The sequence below is a fragment of the Thalassophryne amazonica genome, chromosome 23, assembly GCF_902500255.1.
Source record: "Thalassophryne amazonica chromosome 23, fThaAma1.1, whole genome shotgun sequence".
NCBI classification, from domain to species: Eukaryota; Metazoa; Chordata; class Actinopteri; order Batrachoidiformes; family Batrachoididae; genus Thalassophryne; species Thalassophryne amazonica.
Genome location: NC_047125.1, coordinates 416,409 through 436,018, shown reverse-complemented (window position 1 = coordinate 436,018; position 19,610 = coordinate 416,409). Strand labels below are relative to the sequence as shown.

Sequence of the window (19,610 nt, the reverse complement as noted above, 5' to 3'; positions counted from 1 at the left end):
CTTTTTAGGGAACTTTTACTTTCCTCTCACTTTCCAAGATTTTATTAAACAATCTGGTTAGAAACTCTACTGCCATCTCTCCTAGACATTTCCATGCCTCCACTGGAATGTCATCTGGACCAACTGCCTTTCCACTCTTCATCCTCTTCATAGCAGCCCTCACTTCTTCCTTGCTAATCTCTTGTACTTCCTGATTTACTCTCACCACATCATCCAGCCTTTTCTCTCGCTCATTTTCTTTATTCATCAGCTCTTCAAAATATTCCCTCCACCTTCTCAGCACACACTCCTCACTTGTCAGCACATTACCATGTGCATCTTTTACCACCCTAACCTGCTGCACATCCTTTCCAGCTCTGTCCCTTTGTCTGGCCAATCGGTACAAGTCCTTTTCTCCTTCCTTACTATTCAACTTCTTGTACAGCTCGCAATATGCCTTTTCCTTTGCTTTTGCCACGTCTCTTCTCGCCTTACGCCGCATCTCCTTGTACTCCTGTCTACTTTCTTCATCTCTCCGACTATCCCAAAACTTTTTCGCCAACCTCTTTCTCCTTATGCTTTCCTGGACCTCTTCATTCCACCACCAAGTCTCCTTGTCTTCCTTCCACTGTCCAGATGTCATACCCAGTACTGTCCTAGCTGTCTCCCTCACCACATCTGCAGTACTTTTCCAGTTGTCCAAAATTGCTTCCCCTCCAACCAGTGCTTCTCTCACCTGCTCGCTAAATTTCACACAACAGTCTTCCTCCTTCAGCTTCCACCATCTGATCCTTTGTTGAGCTCTCACTCGCTTCTTCTTCTTTACCTCTAAAGTCATCCTACAAACAACCATCCTATGCTGTCTAGTGACACTCTCTCCTGCTACCACCTTACAGCCTGTGATTTCTTTTAACTTGCATCTCCTATAAAGAATCTAGTCCACCTGTGTGCACCTTCCTCCACTCTTATATGTTACCCTGTGCTCCTCCCTTTTCTTACAGTAGGTATTCACCACAGCCATTTCCATCCTTTTTGCAAAATCAACCACTGTTCCCTTCACCAACATGCCCATTGAAGTCTGCTCCTATCACCACTCTTTCATGCTTGGGCACACTCCAGAAATCTCTAAGTCCCCACTCTCATTTCCACCCTTCTAGTTTTCTTCTTCTCCCGCTGTTCGTGGCAACGTTTTCCTCCTCTTCTTCGTCGTCTTCGCCCAGCAGTAGCCCAATTTCCACTGGCACCCTGTTGGGCAATAGCACCGGTGGCGGACGTCGTTAACCCGGGCCGCGACCGATCCGGTATGGGAATTCGATTCTGAGTCTGCATAGTTGGGTTGGCTTGTTTTACGCCGGATGCCCTTCCTGACGCAACCCTCCTCATTTATCCAGGCTTGGGACCGGCACTCAGAATGTACTGGCTGCACACCCCATGTGGCTGAGTTTATATATTTATATATATATATATATATATATATATACACGAGGTCTGTCCAAAAAGTATCAGACCTCTTTATTTTTTTCAAAAACCATATGGATTTGAATCATGTGTGCTTGCATGAGCCAACCTTGAACCTTCATGCGCATGCGTGATTTTTTTTTCACGCCTGTCGGTTGCATCATTCGCCTGTGAGCAGGCTTTGTCTGAGCACTGGTCCACCTCCCTTGTTGGATTTTCATTGCGAGGTGGAACCATTTGGAGCTTTGTTGCATCAAATTTTCAGGAAACTGTGAGAGACAGCCAGGTGGAAACCATTCGGAAGATTCAGGCGGCTTTCGGTGACGATAGTATGGGCATCACACAGATTAAGGAGTGTTACAACCGGTTTAAAGATGGCGCACAATGGCGGAGGGTGCGCCGCGCTCCGAGCGGCCATCGACAGGCTGAAAGGACCAGATCATTTCCAAAGTGAACGCTGTGTTGATCCAGGATGTTGTCTGACTACCAGAGAAATTGCAGAAGAGGTGGACATCGGCACTTTTTCGGCACATTCCACTGTTACAGGAGATTTTGTAATGAAAGACGTGCAGAAGTTGGAAGTCTCACAGGACATGTTGTGACATGTCCAGCTCTTACACAATTCCTTGGATACTCACTCGACTGAAAAGCCACCGAAAGCCGTCTGAATCTTCCGAATGGTTTCCACCTGGCTGTCTCTCAGTTTCCTGAAAATTTGATGCAACAAAGCTCCAAATGGTTCCATCTCGCAATGAAAATCCAACGAGGGGGGAGGACCAGTGCTCACTCAAAGCCTGCTCACAGGCGAATGACGCAACCGACAGGCGTGAAAAAGCTCACGCATGCGCACGAAGGTTCAAGGTTGGCTCATGCAAGCACACGTGATTCAAATCCATAAGGTTTTTGAAAAAAATAAAAAGGTCTGATACTTTTTGGACAGACCTCGTGTATATATATATATATATATATATATATATATATATATATATATATATATATATATATATATATATATATATATATATATATATATATATATATATATATATATATATACACACATACACACACACACACACACTAATATATGATAGAGAAGCAGATAGTGGCAGTAAAGTCTACTGTATAGTAAGTCCCTTCGGCTGCTCCCTTGTTTGCACTCAGGTCGCCACAGCAAATCCAAGGTGTATCTGCATGTTGAATTGGCACAGGTTTTACGCTGGATGCCCTTCATGACACAACTCCACATTACATGGAGAAATGTGGCAGGGGTGGGATTTGAACCCGGAGCCTTCTGAACTGAAACCAAGCGCATTGACCACTTGGCCACCACCCCTGCTAGTAAAGTCTACTGTATGATTAGGCTATATATAAATATTTACATATATAAACAAAATACTGACTAACAAATACATTATATTTCTATATAAAACATAACAATAGAAGTTATATATCAGAGAAAATGAAAATATATCTAAATCATACATAGAGTATCAATATCATTCACATAATAATAGCTAAACGTTGTATATCGGAGAAAATCATAATATATATCAATCATATGGATTACCAATATAATTCATCAATCAATCAATCAATCAATCAATTTTTTTTATATAGCGCCAAATCACAACAAACAGTTGCCCCAAGGCGCTTTATATTGTAAGGCAAGGCCATACAATAATTATGTAAAACCCCAACGGTCAAAACGACCCCCTGTGAGCAAGCACTTGGCTACAGTGGGAAGGAAAAACTCCCTTTTAACAGGAAGAAACCTCCAGCAGAACCAGGCTCAGGGAGGGGCAGTCTTCTGCTGGGACTGGTTGGGGCTGAGGGAGAGAACCAGGAAAAAGACATGCTGTGGAGGGGAGCAGAGATCGATCACTAATGATTAAATGCAGAGTGGTGCATACAGAGCAAAAAGAGAAAGAAACAGTGCATCATGGGAACCCCCCAGCAGTCTACGTCTATAGCAGCATAACTAAGGGATGGTTCAGGGTCACCTGATCCAGCCCTAACTATAAGCTTTAGCAAAAAGGAAAGTTTTAAGCCTAATCTTAAAAGTAGAGAGGGTGTCTGTCTCCCTGATCTGAATTGGGAGCTGGTTCCACAGGAGAGGAGCCTGAAAGCTGAAGGCTCTGCCTCCCATTCTACTCTTACAAACCCTAGGAACTACAAGTAAGCCTGCAGTCTGAGAGCGAAGCGCTCTATTGGGGTGATATGGTACTACGAGGTCCCTAAGATAAGATGGGACCTGATTATTCAAAACCTTATAAGTAAGAAGAAGAATTTTAAATTCTATTCTAGAATTAACAGGAAGCCAATGAAGAGAGGCCAATATGGGTGAGATATGCTCTCTCCTTCTAGTCCCCGTCAGTACTCTAGCTGCAGCATTTTGAATTAACTGAAGGCTTTTTAGGGAACTTTTAGGACAACCTGATAATAATGAATTACAATAGTCCAGCCTAGAGGAAATAAATGCATGAATTAGTTTTTCAGCATCACTCTGAGACAAGACCTTTCTGATTTTAGAGATATTGAGTAAATGCAAAAAAGCAGTCCTACATATTTGTTTAATATGCGCTTTGAATGACATATCCTGATCAAAAATGACTCCAAGATTTCTCACAGTATTACTAGAGGTCAGGGTAATGCCATCCACAGTAAGGATCTGGTTAGACACCATGTTTCTAAGATTTGTGGGGCCAAGTACAATAACTTCAGTTTTATCTGAGTTTAAAAGCAGGAAATTAGAGGTCATCCATGTCTTTATGTCTGTAAGACAATCCTGCAGTTTAGCTAATTGGTGTGTGTTGTCTGGCTTCATGGATAGATAAAGCTGGGTATCATCTGCGTAACAATGAAAATTTAAGCAATACCGTCTAATAATACTGCCTAAGGGAAGCATATATAAAGTGAATAAAATTGGTCCTAGCACAGAACCTTGTGGAACTCCATAATTAACTTTAGTCTGTGAAGAAGATTCCCCATTTACATGAACAAATTGTAATCTATTAGACAAATATGATTCAAACCACCGCAGCGCAGTGCCTTTAATACCTATGGCATGCTCTAATCTCTGTAATAAAATTTTATGGTCAACAGTATCAAAAGCAGCACTGAGGTCTAACAGAACAAGCACAGAGATGAGTCCACTGTCCGAGGCCATAAGAAGATCATTTGTAACCTTCACTAATGCTGTTTCTGTACTATGATGAATTCTAAAACCTGACTGAAACTCTTCAAATAGACCATTCCTCTGCAGATGATCAGTTAGCTGTTTTACAACTACCCTTTCAAGAATTTTTGAGAGAAAAGGAAGGTTGGAGATTGGCCTATAATTAGCTAAGATAACTGGGTCAAGTGATGGCTTTTTAAGTAATGGTTTAATTACTGCCACCTTAAAAGCCTGTGGTACATAGCCAACTAACAAAGATAGATTGATCATATTTAAGATCGAAGCATTAAATAATGGTAGGGCTTCCTTGAGCAGCCTGGTAGGAATGGGGTCTAATAAACATGTTGATGGTTTGGATGAAGTAACTAATGAAAATAACTCAGACAGAACAATCGGAGAGAAAGAGTCTAACCAAATACCGGCATCACTGAAAGCAGCCAAAGATAACGATACGTCTTTGGGATGGTTATGAGTAATTTTTTCTCTAATAGTTAAAATTTTGTTAGCAAAGAAAGTCATGAACTCATTACTAGTTAAAGTTAATGGAATACTCAGCTCAATAGAGCTCTGACTCTTTGTCAGCCTGGCTACAGTGCTGAAAAGAAACCTGGGGTTGTTCTTATTTTCTTCAATTAGTGATGAGTAGAAAGATGTCCTAGCTTTACGGAGGGCTTTTTTATAGAGCAACAGACTCTTTTTCCAGGCTAAGTGAAGATCTTCTAATTAGTGAGACGCCATTTCCTCTCCAACTTACGGGTTATCTGCTTTAAGCTACGAGTTTGAGAGTTATACCATGGAGTCAGACACTTCTGATTTAAAGCTCTCTTTTTCAGAGGAGCTACAGCATCCAAAGCTGTCTTCAATGAGGATGTAAAACTATTGACGAGATACTCTATCTCCCTTACAGAGTTTAGGTAGCTACTCTGCACTGTGTTGTTATATGGCATTAGAGAACATAAAGAAGGAATCATATCCTTAAACCTAGTTACAGCGCTTTCTGAAAGACTTCTAGTGTAATGAAACTTATTCCCTACTGCTGGGTAGTCCATCAGAGTAAATGTAAATGTTATTAAAAAATGATCAGACAGAAGGGAGTTTTCAGGGAATACTGTTAAGTCTTCTATTTCCATACCATAAGTCAGAACAAGATCTAAGATATGATTAAAGTGGTGGGTGGACTCATTTACTTTTTGAGCAAAGCCAATAGAGTCTAATAATAGATTAAATGCAGTGTTGAGGCTGTCATTCTCAGCATCTGTGTGGATGTTAAAATCGCCCACTATAATTATCTTATCTGAGCTAAGCACTAAGTCAGACAAAAGGTCTGAAAATTCACAGAGAAACTCACAGTAACGACCAGGTGGACGATAGATAATAACAAATAAAACTGGTTTTTGGGACTTCCAATTTGGATGGACAAGACTAAGAGACAAGCTTTCAAATGAATTAAAGCTCTGTCTGGGTTTTTGATTAATTAATAAGCTGGAATGGAAGATTGCTGCTAATCCACCGCCCCGGCCCGTGCTACGAGCATTCTGACAGTTAGTGTGACTCGGGGGTGTTGACTCATTTAAACTAACATATTCATCCTGCTGTAACCAGGTTTCTGTTAGGCAGAATAAATCAATATGTTGATCAATTATTATATCATTTACCAACAGGGACTTAGAAGAGAGAGACCTAATGTTTAATAGACCACAATTAACTGTTTTAGTCTGTGGTGCAGTTGAAGGTGCTATATTATTTTTTCTTTTTGAATTTTTATGCTTAAATAGATTTTTGCTGGTTATTGGTAGTCTGGGAGCAGGCACCGTCTCTACGGGGATGGGGTAATGAGGGGATGGTAGGGGGAGAGAAGCTGCAGAGAGGTGTGTAAGACTACAACTCTGCTTCCTGGTCCCAACCCTGGATAGTCACGGTTTGGAGGATTTAAGAAAATTAGCCAGATTTCTAGAAATGAGAGCTGCTCCATCCAAAGTGGGATGGATGCCGTCTCTCCTAACAAGACCAGGTTTTCCCCAGAAGCTTTGCCAATTATCTATGAAGCCCACCTCATTTTTTGGACACCACTCAGACAGCCAGCAATTCAAGGAGAACATGCGGCTAAACATGTCACTCCCGGTCCGATTGGGGAGGGGCCCAGAGAAAACTACAGAGTCCGACATTGTTTTTGCAAAGTTACACACCGATTTAATGTTAATTTTAGTGACCTCCGATTGGCGTAACCGGGTGTCATTACTGCCGACGTGAATTACAATCTTACCAAATTTACGCTTAGCCTTAGCCAGCAGTTTCAAATTTCCTTCAATGTCGCCTGCTCTGGCCCCCGGAAGACAATTGACTATGGTTGCTGGTGTCGCTAACTTCACATTTCTCAAAACAGAGTCGCCAATAACCAGAGTTTGATCCTCGGCGGGTGTGTCGTCGAGTGGGGAAAAACGGTTAGAGATGTGAACGGGTTGGCGGTGTACACGGGGCTTCTGTTTAGGGCTACGCTTCCTCCTCACAGTCACCCAGTCTGCCTGCTTTCCCGGCTGCTCGGGATCTGCCAGGGGGGAACTAACGGCGGCTAAGCTACCTTGGTCCGCACCGACTACAGGGGCCTTGCTAGCTGTAGAATTTTCCACGGTGCGGAGCCGAGTCTCCAATTCGCCCAGCCTGGCCTCCAAAGCTACGAATAAGCTACACTTATTACAACTACCGTTACTGCTAAAGGAGGCCGAGGAATAACTAAACATTTCACACCCAGAGCAGAAAAGTGCGGGAGAGACAGGAGAAGCCGCCATGCTAAATCGGCTAAGAGCTAGTAGCTACGCTAAGCTAGCGGATTCCTAAAAACACGCAAAGTGAATAATGTGTAAATAATTTAGAGGTGATTCAGCAGAAGGAGTGCTTTAGTTAAGGCACGTAAAGATTACACTGGGAAACAAATCGTAATCTAGATAACTAGATCAATCTAACTGTGCAGATTAAACAGCTAACAGATACAGAAAAACACCGCTGTGCTCCGGAACAGGAAGTGATACAAAACTGCAGTGAGAGCCAACCACCAGTAGAGGCAAGCAAAATCTTTCATACATATATATGAAAAAGTTATATCAGAAAATTATCAAATATATAAATCCCGTAGCATATCAATATACTTTATATAAGGTCAGAGAGAAAGAGAGAGTTCCAAGGCTGTACAAAGCAGAGAGAGAATAAAATGTAATGTAAATGTAAACTGTCAAATTAACACAATAACATGACCTCCCCGCCCCAAATCATATTTACACATGTAAAAAAAAAACTTGCTCGTGGAAGTTTTCTTTTTTGTGCTCCCTTTCTGCAGGTCAAGAGAGGTGAGTTTGCCAGTGTGGTGCAGAAAAACATCCTTTGTTCCGATCTCCTCCTGGACCCTGTGCGTGTGACTGTTGACACCTTTGGAGCTTTGTTGAAGCTTCATCTGCACCTTATTATAATACTAATAACAATAATGCATTATATTTATATAGCCTTTTACACAGTGCTAAAAGACACTTTACAGAACAGAGATAATCATAAAGAACAAACAACTTTAATATAGAAAGATAAAAATAAGATTATTCAATCAAACCTGTGCCTTGTGACGTAATCACTACGATGACCGCTCCAAGATGGCGGCCGCATTTCTTGCGCCTCAGCAACCTCTTTATAAGTCTATGGTTGAAACCACATACTACCGCCATAAAAGATGATAGGGTGGATTATCTCCTAACTGAATGTAGTTGGCGACCAAATAACAACATCGTTTCACCGAGAGTTCCCCCCCTTCGGGGTAAGACATGGTTTCGTCCAGCCCCGCCCCTCCCTCCAGCAGGACTGACGCAGCTGGAATTATAAAGATTTATGTTTTGTATCGAGACCGCTTTTACAGTAATGTAACGTTATTTAGTGGCCGTTGTTTTCCTTTTGTCAGGCCGTTAAATAACGTTTTATTTGCCGTTTGTTTTTTTTTTTTACTTTTTAGATAATGGAAGTAAAGAACTGTAGAAATCCTGTCTGGTTCAGGGGGCGGCGTTACGTCGTTTCTCTCTTTTCCTGGTTACGTAACACGAGGTGGAGTTTGAACATTTTGTTTATGGTTTGGACTTGCCGTCTTCGTCTTTTTGTCTTTTAGTAATAAGGTAAATACAGTTATTTTTAAGTTTTGAATGACGTCGTTCAGTGTTAAATGTCTGTTTGTAGTTTGTTTCCTCTGAGTTTTTGGTTGTTCGCGTGTTTCCTGTCGGGCCGCAGACCACACGTTTACGCAGACATAGTTCCTCCAACAAATGTATATTTATTTGTGAAGAAAACGCCCTGGTGATAACGGAATTAAATCCCTTTGGCGTATAATTATATTTATTAATTATTTTTGTTTAAGTGCGCACACAGACTGTGTTGCACACGGCACTAAAGTGAACGCGCCCCGGCCGTTGGATGTAGTGCCGTGTGCACAGCACAGCACTGATATGACTGATCATTGGTGCACAACGACGATGACGTCGCACTGAAAAGAGGAGGAAGTTGCCGTGGATTGTAAACATCACGTGATGTGAGTCTCTGACCAGCAGGGGGCGGTATTTCACACCATCTTCATCTCGTAGTGAGATCCTGCTTCTGTGTTGAGTCCATCTCTGTGTCTCACAAAGTTTAGACACGTTTTCTAAACTTTCACAAAAAAATTTGGATCTCTGAGTATCCATGACTACTTTTTTCTTCATTATATAATAAACCTGTTAAAAAAAACCCTCAATATTTAGAACTCTGGATCACCAAATGCCAAATACTGACCACTATAGAGTTCTGGCTGCCGTAACAGGGATCACTTCAAAAATATAGACTTTTCTTTGACATTTTTATAGCAGAATCTAAAATTGTGAATGCCAATTAATTGATTAAATTATGTAGTATTACTATACCGGACAGTTCAGTTTCCCATTTATAAGCTTCTGAATATGAAAAAAAGAATTTTTACAAAAACATAGATGTGAACAAAAATAAAAATGTTTCTAAATGTGAAATCATGAGTGTTTGATAAAATCCTTTGGTCAGTTGAATGATCTTATATAAATGAATCTTCAGAAAAAAAAAAAAATAAAGATCCTAAACCTCTACATAGCTACATGGTCAAATCAGAGGATGAAAATGACCAATTTTAGAACACTTCAGAGTGGAACTACTTTAAAACTCTCTGAATTCAATACTAGACTGTTACCATGGCAACCGGTAGGGTTGCTGGAAAAAATCGATTCACGTCCGAATCACGATTCTTATTTATTACGATTCTGAATCGATCCAAAATGTCCAAGAATCGATTTTTAAAAAGCATTTTTTTAAACATTTTCTTACTTACTCGCTGCGTGTACTGTTTATCAGGCAACGGCTTCCGTACTACAGCGTCCCCGCGAGGGGAGGGTCCGACGTGCTTCAAACATTCGTGAGCTGTAGCTTAGCATGGCGGACGAAGAGTTAATTCAACCAGCACCATCTTTGCTGAAGGCAAATGTTTGAGCGCATTTTGGATTTCATTATTTGCTGCGTAAGAAGGAGCTTGACATGACTGTGTGCAAAATCTGCAAAATGAAAGTCAAGCACTTCGGAAACACTTCAACTCCGCAAGCCCACATGCTACGCTATGACCCGGAGCTAAAAGGAGTGGAGCAGCGGCCTTTGCCGACTACTGACCAGCGCTTCGCTAAACTGCCAGCCAACTCTGAACGAGCAAAGCAGATAAGTAAATTTACATCTAGAATCACTTGATTAACCTTGTAAAGTTGCATTTTCTTAAACATAAACATTTTTTAAGTAATAGAACTATTTCTCAGAGCTGTTTGAATCGAAAATCGATTCTGAATCGAATCGTCGCCCCAAGAATCAGAATCGAATTGAATCGTGAGTTGTTGTACGATTCACATCCCTAGCAACCAGTGTGCCTGTGAATGCGTAATATTTCTGTAATTGCTGAGTTATGGTGAAAAAGTTCTAAGTTGATATATTCAGGAGAACTCCTACAGATTCACCATATTTACCCTATTTTGGCCAAAAAGATGTTTTTAGCCTCCCGCAGTGTAAAAAGTATTAATCCCAGAGGATTAAAAAAAAAGGGTATCATTTAGCAAATATGTGCAAGATGAACTGGTTCCATGATAAAATTATAAGCCCCTGAAGTTGTGGAAAAAGGCAACGTTTTACATACAGCATTTGTAGGGTCAAATTTTAAAAGTCTTTATTACCTAAACAAAGAGGAATTAAAAACGGATCTTTTGCATGTTGAGTAAAAAGGACTGAACTGGTGAATCTCCGCGCACACACGTGAGATTTGGCCGGGTGTGCATGCACAGTTCCGAATCTCAGGACAGATATGGCACAATGCCATATTTCTTGAGGACACATCAGGGTCCAAAGCTTTACTGAAGTCTATGAATACATCATAAAGGGACATGGTCTGCTCAGTAGACATCTCTTACACCTGCTGAAGACAGAAGATCAAGTCCATTGTACATCTTCCACGCCTGAGTCCACACACAAGAGTGTCAGGGAGCACATTTGGAGAGATGAGGACATTTAACCTGCTCCCAAATATACGTACGAGAGACAATCTACAGAGGGCAGGATACCACGATAACTTCCACAGTACTTCTTGTCAGCTTTTTCAAAATCACCCAAATAATTTTCAATATCATACAAATATTATGTAAATTTTGTTTTTTTTCTGTCATTACAGTGACATCATTAAAAAGCGCCTTGGGGCAACTGTTTGTTGTGATTTGGCGCTATATAAAAAAATTGATTGATTGATTGATTAAAAGTAATTTTGTACAGTTGCAGGAGTTCTTCAAAATTAGGAATTCTGAATCCACTTTTTTCTGTTGGACATTTATGATTCACTCACTCACTCATTCATCTTCAACTGCTTACTCCAATTAAGGGTCACCGGGGGCTGGAGCTTATCCCAGCAGTCACAGGGTGTGATGCGGGGTTCACCCTGGACAGGGTACCAGGCTCTCACAGGGTCACATACAGACAAACAAACACATTCAAACCTAAGGACATTTTAAAGTGTCCAGTCCATCTAACCTGCATGTCTTTGGAGGTGGGAGCAAGCCAGAGCAGCTAAAAGATGATAGGGTGGATTATCTCCTAACTGAATGTAGTTGGCGACCAAATAACATCGTTTCACCGAGAGTTCCCCCCCCTTCGGGGTAAGACATGGTTTCGTCCCGCCCCGCCCCTCCAACAGGACTGACGCAGCTTGAATCATAAAGATTTATGTTTTGTATTGAAACCGCTTTTACAGTAATGTAACGTTATTTAGTGGCCGCTGCTGCTGTTGGTGATCAGGTAAATGATTTTTTTTAAATTGTTGATGTCGTTATTAAGTGCTAAATGTTAGTTTGGCGTTTGTTTCGTGTGTTGGTGGAGAGTTTCTGTTCGCTGTCGGACCGCAGACAAACACATTTACTCAAAGAGCAAATTACTCCAACAAACTTACATTTACGTGTGAAGAAAACGGCCTGATTCGGTATTAAACTACTTTGGCGTGTTCTTGTATGAACTAATCTTTATTTTTGGCGCCGTGGACGCAGATTGAAGTGTGTGTCGAAATCCTGAAGCTTGTCTCGAGTCCTGCAGTGACTGAAGCCTGTGTTGTTTCCCAGAAATCACGTAACCAATTCGCTTCAGGCGCATTGACTTCATTTATTTTTTTCATCTTTGAGATTTCGATATGCAAAAATGACCAAGCATATAAATGCAGACAATTGGCACATAACAGAACACATAAACATCAATGTGATGGAAGATATATCAAGTCTTATAAGTTAAAAAAAAACAAAACACACACACACAGAAAGGCTGTGAGGCGCAGTGACCTCCGAGGTCTGTCAGTCACCTTTCTCATTCTTATTATGCGTTAGATCCAAAGTGTTTGTCTACAAATTAAATTCTGCCAGAAATATTTAAAAAATCAGAAGCAATTTTGAAATTTACATTTTCTGTCAGTAAAATTTGCCAATCAGCAACATAAGATGATTTACAAAGGAAAAAGGCTACAAATCTTGTAATGATGTCCTTCAGACCAACTGTGATGGCATGTCCATTTTTTTTTCATAGATATATTTTTCAAAATCTCTACAAAACAGATGACACAGGGCAAAGACAAAGTAAATGTGGCATGGACTCTGATTCAGTCCCACAAAAGGTGTATTTGTCATCCTGGAAATTGTGTTATTACAAGGATAAATGTTGTGTAGTATTTTAAACTGAAGTTTCAATTTCATTTGTATTTACATTTATATAGCGCCAAATCACAACAGAGTTGCCTCAAGGCGCTTCACACAGGTAAGGTCTAACCTTACCAACCCCCAGATCAACAGTGGTAATAAAAAACTCCCTCTGAGGAAGAAACCTCAAGCAGACCAGACTCAGAGGGGTGACCCTCTGCTTGGGCCATGATACAAACAAAAATTACAGAACAATTCACAAAACGAATATACAGGAAATGCTGTTGGTGCACAGGACAGGAGGGTCTCCAGCACAAATACCGCACCCATCTCTGGATGGAGCTGCACCTTAAACAGAGAGAAAAAACAGAATCGGGCATCAGAAAGACAAGAAATACTGTATAATTTGTCAGCATTAAACAATAAGAAAAACAGGAAATACTAAGGTGATCACCGGCCACTAGCCCTAAACTTCACTAAAAGACCCAGAATTTACGTAAAGTTGAGGCCGCGGCACGCTCCAATTACTAATAAATGAATTAAAAGAGTAAAAAGCGTAAAACTGTACTATGCCAGGATGCTAGTCATACGAAAGGGAAAATAAGTGCATCTTAAGTCTGGACTTGAAAGTCTCCACAGAATCTGACTGTTTTATTGATGCAGGGAGATCATTCCACAGAACAGGGACACAATAAGAGAAAGCTCTGTGACCTGCAGACTTCTTATTCACCCTAGGGACACACAGTAGTCCTGCACCCTGAGAACTCAGAGCCCGGGCCGATACGTGAGGTTTAATTTGGTCAGCTAGGTAGGGAGGTGCCAGTCCATGAACACCTCCCTTTTTTCACATAAAATAAGTTCCCTTATTTGAAATGCAAAACTGGAAGGGGCACAGCCGTGTTTTATGCCAACTTATTTCACCTAATTGTGAGTTCCAAAAGAATTTTCCTTTGGGGGAGATCTTGTTATAGCTCTGAAGTGTGTTCCTGATATGTTTGTTTGTACTTTTTTTTTTTTATCAAGTATATCGATCCCCCCCCCCCCCCAAGTTGTAAGCGAAGGTGTTTGAACCTTCATTTCCACCCTTGTTAGCATATCTCAAGAACCACTTGACCACCAGATGACTCTTGTTAATTTCATGAAGATTTTAATTGATTCGAATTACAGTTTAAACTGAAACTAACTGATAAATGTGCCTTTAAATGAAGTTTATTAAACTGCTTCATGTGGACATGATACAAATTGGATTTATTCATGAGGAAACATAAATCTGGTCGCTAAGCATTTAACACATGATTTACAATAACCTCACAACTTTATTCATTTTATATTAAAAGTAACATTGAAATAAATGGAAATCTTATTTAATTTATTTGTTTATTTGACAGGGACAATGCAATCCAGCATAGAGCAAGCAATGTTTGCAACTGCTGCACAAAGAGTTTATAGCTACAGCTAATTCACAACTCTTGTCCCTGGTTGGGCCTTTCTACAATTTACATAATTAATAATTCTACAGTTGACATAATTAACAACCTCATTCACCATTTCATTCAGTCATTGGTCCACCTTCTCATATCTAAAATTTTCTTGCATGTCCACACTTCCAAACACACATCTATAATACAAAACTTAAAAACTAAATTTCTATATGTTAATGCACTCACCCCTTCATTCCGACTGATTGTTTGCTGTTGTGACGCTCTTCCAAGCTCTACATGGTTGTATTAGTTTCTTTTATTTCCGGTTAGCACTTCTTTTTGGTTTTTATGGCCCAGTCACACGGCACACGACGATTCCTGAACAAAAGGAAAAAGTAAAAAACGTCACAATTCGTTGAGAAAAGGTGGGCGAAAGAGCTTTATCACCGAACAGTCTGCGAAGCAAGAGCGCAAAAGGGACGAAAGAGGAACTTAACAAAACTGAAGCTCACGATCTCGACGAAACGTGCCTGGAGCCACAGCTGGAGCAGTGTGTGTCTGATCCAACACTCGGCGCTGGGACGGAGCTCATAGCACCTGAGTCCTGGAGAAACTGCAAACAGAATCTGTGGAGATCTGTACGCACGTCGGTGGACCACCTGCTCTGGTTCCTTGTCCAGAACAAAAGAGGGATCATGTCCATCATTATCAGAATCCACACTGTCTGTAGACACACAGCGTGCTCCGTCGTGCTCCAATTTAAAAAAAACAAAACAAAAAAAAATGTTCTGTGGTCACTGCTGTATTACTGTATTATGTTCTAAGCCATATATATTGATTTATAACAGAAAACTGTCAAAAGGGAGAATAAATATAAATATAAGTGTAAAGATGATTGAATATATCAGAGCAGTAAATTAATCAGTGCGCGTGAACGCGCGCATTGACTCATGTGCGGTTATTTCCACCAGCTGATCACTGATCCACAACGTGAATTCTTCCTTCCAGAACAGCTCGTTATATCATCATTTTGATTAATCTACCCGTTACCACATGTACATAAGGGCTGGATTGTCATTCCTACACTCATATTGTTATATTTAATACAAAATAATAAGCGCACGCAGGAGCTCCTACTGCCGCTGATGCTGCATTCAAGTACCGTCGGAAATTACACAACTTTTTCGTTGTTTCAAATTCAACAGTTGCTTGTGGCAAAATAATAATTATATCCACACAAAAGATTAATTCTGTCCTATGTAATGTGCCTGAGCCCATTGAAGCAAAACGAAACACAGACGAACTGAGGTTTTCATTGCCCTTCGTTCAAATTTTTCAACAGTTTAAAAATCCTGACGAAGTGTCAGCTGCATGAACGAAGCTGCATGAAGGTTAAAGCGATGCCATCGACGGTCAATGAAAGTCCAGATTTCTTGTTTCATCAGGGCTACGTCACCCTTCATTAAGTGCTGTGTGACTGGGCCATAAAGTGCATCTGCTGTGCATCTTATTTAATTACAGTCTTGTCTTTCAGAAAGCGCTGTAACTAGGTTTAAGGATATGATTCCTTCTTTATGTTCTCTAATGCCATATACCAACACAGTGCAGAGTAGCTACCTAAACTCTGTAAGTGAGATAGAGTATCTCGTCAATAGTTTTACATCCTCATTGAAGACAACTTTGGATGCTGTAGCTCCTCTAAAAAAGAGAGCTTTAAATCAGAAGTGCCTGACTCCGTGGTATAACTCACAAACTCGTAGCTTAAAGCAGATAACCCGTAAGTTGGAGAGGAAATGGCGTCTCACTAATTTAGAAGATCTTCACTTAGCCTGGAAAAAGAGTCTGTTGCTCTATAAAAAAGCCCTCCGTAAAGCTAGGACATCTTTCTACTCATCACTAATTGAAGAAAATAAGAACAACCCCAGGTTTCTTTTCAGCACTGTAGCCAGGCTGACAAAGAGTCAGAGCTCTATTGAGCTGAGTATTCCATTAACTTTAACTAGTAATGACTTCATGACTTTCTTTGCTAACAAAATTTTAACTATTAGAGAAAAAATTACTCATAACCATCCCAAAGACGTATCGTTATCTTTGGCTGCTTTCAGTGATGCCTGTATTTGGTTAGACTCTTTCTCTCCGATTGTTCTGTCTGAGTTATTTTCATTAGTTACTTCATCCAAACCATCAACATGTTTATTAGACCCCATTCCTACCAGGCTGCTCAAGGAAGCCCTACCATTATTTAATGCTTCGATCTAAATATGATCAATCTATCTTTGTTAGTTGGCTATGTACCACAGGCTTTTAAGGTGGCAGTAATTAAACCATTACTTAAAAAGCCATCACTTGACCCAGCTATCTTAGCTAATTATAGGCCAATCTCCAACCTTCCTTTCCTCTCAAAAATTCTTGAAAGGGTAGTTGTAAAACAGCTAACTGATCATCTGCAGAGGAATGGTCTATTTGAAGAGTTTCAGTCAGGTTTTAGAATTCATCATAGTACAGAAACAGCATTAGTGAAGGTTACAAATGATCTTCTTATGGCCTCGGACAGTGGACTCATCTCTGTGCTTGTTCTGTTAGACCTCAGTGCTGCTTTTGATACTGTTGACCATAAAATTTTATTACAGAGATTAGAGCATGCCATAGGTATTAAAGGCACTGCGCTGCGGTGGTTTGAATCATATTTGTCTAATAGATTACAATTTGTTCATATAAATGGGGAATCTTCTTCACAGACTAAAGTTAATTATGGAGTTCCACAAGGTTCTGTGCTAGGACCAATTTTATTCACTTTATACATGCTTCCCTTAGGCAGTATTATTAGACGGTATTGCTTAAATTTTCATTGTTACGCAGATGATACCCAGCTTTATCTATCCATGAAGCCAGAGGACACACACCAATTAGCTAAACTGCAGGATTGTCTTACAGACATAAAGACATGGATGACCTCTAATTTCCTGCTTTTAAACTCAGATAAAACTGAAGTTATTGTACTTGGCCCCACAAATCTTAGAAACATGGTGTCTAACCAGATCCTTACTGTGGATGGCATTACCCTGACCTCTAGTAATACTGTGAGAAATCTTGGAGTCATTTTTGATCAGGATATGTCATTCAAAGCGCATATTAAACAAATATGTAGGACTGCTTTTTTGCATTTACGCAATATCTCTAAAATCAGAAAGGTCTTGTCTCAGAGTGATGCTGAAAAACTAATTCATGCATTTATTTCCTCTAGGCTGGACTACTGTAATTCATTATTATCAGGTTGTCCTAAAAGTTCCGTAAAAAGCCTTCAGTTAATTCAAAATGCTGCAGCTAGAGTACTGACGGGGACTAGAAGGAGAGAGCATATCTCACCCATATTGGCCTCTCTTCATTGGCTTCCTGTTAATTCTAGAATAGAATTTAAAATTCTTCTTCTTACTTATAAGGTTTTGAATAATCAGGTCCCATCTTATCTTAGGGACCTCGTAGTACCATATCACCCCAATAGAGCGCTTCGCTCTCAGACTGCAGGCTTACTTGTAGTTCCTAGGGTTTGTAAGAGTAGAATGGGAGGCAGAGCCTTCAGCTTTCAGGCTCCCTCTCCTGTGGAACCAGCTCCCAATTCAGATCAGGGAGACAGACACCCTCTCTACTTTTAAGATTAGGCTTAAAACTTTCCTTTTTGCTAAAGCTTATAGTTAGGGCTGGATCAGGTGGCCCTGAACCATCCCTTAGTTATGCTGCTATAGACGTAGACTGCTGGGGGTTCCCATGATGCACTGTTTCTTTCTCTTTTTGCTCTGTATGCACCACTCTGCATTTAATCATTAGTGATCGATCTCTGCTCCCCTCCACAGCATGTCTTTTTCCTGGTTCTCTCCCTCAGCCCCAACCAGTCCCAGCAGAAGACTGCCCCTCCCTGAGCCTGGTTCTGCTGGAGGGTTTCTTCCTGTTAAAAGGGAGTTTTTCCTTCCCACTGTAGCCAAGTGCTTGCTCACAGGGGGTCGTTTTGACCGTTGGGGTTTTACATAATTATTGTATGGCCTTGCCTTACAATATAAAGCGCCTTGGGGCAACTGTTTGTTGTGATTTGGCGCTATATAAAAAAATTGATTGATTGATTGTTGTGAATCGCTAGTGGTTAGCTTGCATTAGCTAGGTCGACTCCCCCCCCCCCCCCCCCCCATTTCTTTCATTGCTGTTTTTACCAGTCTAATATTTTTGTTTGTTTTTCTGTGTAACTGCTGTGAATTTTGGCTCATTATTTTACTCCTTTGTGAACCTTGGGACTGGTTAGTATATTTGTTAGTGGTTAGCGCACACTTGCTTGGCTATGCTGTTAAATTTTATGGTGCACATAGTACATTACGTTACTCTTTACATAAATCCTGTGTGATGCTGGCAGATAGGGTGACTCTTTTAGAGACCCGTGTCTGTAAGCTAGAACAGCTTTTTAGCTCAGTGGCGATGGATGTTAGGAGCACTCCTGACGAGGTTAGTGTTGGGCCGGCTAGTGTGCCCATTAGCATCAACTGGCTGTGGAGGACGGCTTTCGTGGTTAGACGGAGGAAGTCACATAGGGCTTGGTGCCTGGTTGCGGTACCCCAGTCACACTTGCCAAGGTGAGCTGGTTTTCCCCCTTGGATATGCCTGATGTGAGTTCTTTGAGCCCACGGGTGACTTACTCTCCTATCTCCAGTCCGAAACGCCGGGCTTTAGTGATAGGAGATTCTATCACCTGCAAAGTCAGGTTACAGACACCGGCTGACGTTAAATGTATTCATGGGGCCAGAGCTCCCGACATTACATCCCATCTTAGGGTGTTGACGCTGCAGTAGGGTAGACAGACAGAGGAACATGACACGAGATGCAGTCACATAGTTAATCACATCGGTGCCAATGATGTCAGGATGAAGCACTCAGAAGTCACAAAATGGACATAGAGAGAACTTGTGACCTTGTCAGAAAGATGTGTCGGCATCGATTAATAGTCTCTGCTCCCTCCCGGGGTACTGATGAGGCATTTAGCAGACTAACATTGTTAAATCAGTGGCTGGTGCAATTTTGTAGATGGCAAGGCTTTAGTTTTATTGATAACTGGCCTTCGTTCTGTGGCTGCTGTGGCTTGCTGATGCCGGACAGCCTTCACCCTACTGTGGAAGGTGCCACCGTCTTGTCTGCAAACATAGATAGAGCTCTACAAGGAGTGTAACATTAGGATTTTACAGCAGGCCATGGAGCAGATGATTAGAGACCCTGCAAGGCTTGTGAAAAATATGGGTGTGGAATCCATTAGCTTAACGGGAAATTAGTGCAGAAAATCCACTATGGTGATAGTGCAGTTTATTTGCCAGG

At 40.9% G+C, this 19,610-nt stretch overlaps 1 protein-coding gene across 1 annotated transcript in view; it reads left to right on the top strand.

Moving 5' to 3' along the window:
* Positions 1 to 8,732: 8,732 nt before the first annotated feature.
* Positions 8,733 to 19,610, top strand: part of LOC117504820 (NLR family CARD domain-containing protein 3-like) — a 73,289-nt gene continuing 62,411 nt past the window's right edge. The window contains exon 1 of the mRNA XM_034164353.1: positions 8,733 to 8,760. The gene's annotated coding sequence lies outside the window, so the exon portion shown is untranslated. The remainder of the gene's footprint in view (positions 8,761 to 19,610) is intronic.